Source organism: Halichoerus grypus, chromosome X (genome assembly GCF_964656455.1).
Source record: "Halichoerus grypus chromosome X, mHalGry1.hap1.1, whole genome shotgun sequence".
Lineage (NCBI taxonomy): Eukaryota > Metazoa > Chordata > Mammalia > Carnivora > Phocidae > Halichoerus > Halichoerus grypus.
Window position 1 is genome coordinate 86657569 of NC_135727.1, and position 2415 is coordinate 86659983.

A 2415-nucleotide genomic window follows, 5' to 3' on the forward strand; every position below is an offset into this window, starting at 1 on the left:
GGGTTTTTGTGCTGTTGAGTTGTAGAAGTTCTTTATATACTCTGGGTATCAATCCCTTATCAGATCTATGACTTACAAATATTTCCCCCATTCCATAGGTTGCCTTTTAACTCTGTTGATTGTATTTTTTTGATGTATAGAAGTTCTTAAAAGTTTGATGGGGTCCAATTTATCTATTTTTACTTTTGTTACTTGTACTTTTGGTGTCATATCCAAGAAATCATTGCCAAATCTGATGTCATGAAGCTTTTTACCTATGTTTTATTCTGAGTTTTATCATTTTACATGTATGTTTAGACCTTTGGTTCCTTGGGACGCCTGGGTGGCTCAGTCAATTAAGCGTCTGCCTTCTGCTCAGGTCATGATCGCAGGGTCCTGGGATCCAGTCCTGCATCGGGCTCCCTGCTCAGTGGGGGCCCTGCTTCTCCTGCTTGCTGCTCCCCCTGCTTGTGCTGTCTCTCTTGCTCTCTCTCTGACAAATAAATAAATAAATAAGATCTTTTAAACATTTTTTATAAAAGATCTTTGGTTCCTTTTGAGATAATTTTTGTAAATGGTGTAAGAACTTCATTGTTTTGATGTGGATCTCATTTTCCCAACACTATTTGGTGAAGAGTCTGTCCTTTCTCCATTGAATGGTCTTGGCACCATTTCTCAAATTTGTGAGCATAGAGTTGCTCATAATATTTCTTTTTTTTTTTTTACATTCTTAGCATATTTTATTATATTGGCTGGAATGCTCTAAATTCATGAAAGCCTTTGAGAAAATCTTCAATTCCCAACCGTTTAAAAAAGTGTGTTGAACCCCACCCCCCCCCAAAAAAGAGAAAAAGACAAAATAGAGAAGTAATGATCTGGACAGATACACAACAGCATGCCTTAGTTCCTCCCATATCCCCACCTGCTATCTGGTGATGAAGAATTCTCAGAAAGCAGATGTTTTTAAAATTCATATATGATCTCACCAGTGTAAAGAACCAATAACAACACTGATCTGGTGCCTCTGCTCACTCTTTGCAGACCAATTTTTAAAGTCCTAAGGTGTAATTATACATTTCACATGCATTTGTGAGATATGTGAACATTGTGTTTATATCCCACATGAGTCAGGCTAAAGGTTTTCTAAATACTGTGTGTGGCACTGGAAACTTCATGCTGTATCAAGTCAGTATCAGTATTAAGCTAAGGAACTCTATAATGAAATATCATAGACATTTACTGAAAACCAATATAAAAATCTGGCCCAGAAAGACCAGAACAGAAATATGCAATTTTCTTGATTTAAGATGGTCAAGTGTGTGTTTAAAAAAAAACAAAAAAAGCTCTACACACTGTTTAAGACAAGTATGTATAAGAAGCTTTTTTGTGTGTACTGACTTTATCATGACAACTCTAGCTGATTGTTTATGAAGGTTTAGGGATACACATGTTCAGCAGTGCACAAGAGAAGTAAACTCTGAAAAAGGCAATTTCTTGGGTTTAGGAAGGATGGTATTCTGGGAAGTACTTCAGAGGAACAGAGAATAATTTTAGGATTATAGCCAGGAAGGACTGGAAGACTTCAGGAGATGCTTCAGATTCTTCTAGATTTTGAATGTTGAATAAGCCACTGAAGTGTGATATCTATATTATCCTTTTCTTTGCAAGAAATTGAATAGCAGCAAATTTCTCTATCCTGACTAGCAGACAGGTTCATTTTTTCAATTGGCTGTTTCTCATCCAAGGCATTAGGAAGATCTCTCTTGTTTCCAAGTACTAGCACTGGAATTCCTTGTAATTGTGGTTTATCTAGAAGATTATGTAGTTCATTTAGAGAGGCTTCTTCTATCTTTTCATGATCGGCAGCATCCATCATGTAAACAATGGCATTGACTCCTCTGCAGTACCGTTCCCACATGCTCTGGAATCGGGGTTGTCCTCCTATGTCCCAAATCTTTATTGTGACGTTACCTTTAGTTACTTTCCTCATGTTGAAGCCCACTGTGGGTATTGTATGTTCACTGAATTGACCTGACGCAATGACATTGACGAAGGCGATCTTGCCTGAGTACTGCAGCCCCACTAGCGTCAGCTCCATCTCCTCCTTCCAGAAGAGTGAGCGAAACCAGTCCAGCAGGCGGGAGATGAATGCCAGCATGATCGCGGCTGGGAGGGAGAACAGCAGCAGCGACGGCTCCCACACAAACGGGCCTCAGCCCCAACCCCTCAACGGCTCCTCCGGGCCACGGCACACCACTGGCCTATAATATTTCTTTATTATCCTTTTAATGTCTATGTTGAAGAGTCTGTCTTTTTTCCATGGTCTTGGCACCATTTCTCAAATTTGTGAGCATAGAGTTGCTCATAATATTTCTTTATTATCTTTTTAATGTCTATGGGATCAGTAATGATGACCCCTCTTCTATTTCTGATATT

General features: G+C 39.0%; 1 pseudogene; it reads right to left on the reverse strand.

Moving 5' to 3' along the window:
• Positions 1-1261: 1261 nt before the first annotated feature.
• LOC118552001 (ADP-ribosylation factor-like protein 8B pseudogene) lies at positions 1262-2137 on the reverse strand (annotated as a pseudogene).
• Positions 2138-2415: the final 278 nt, after the last annotated feature.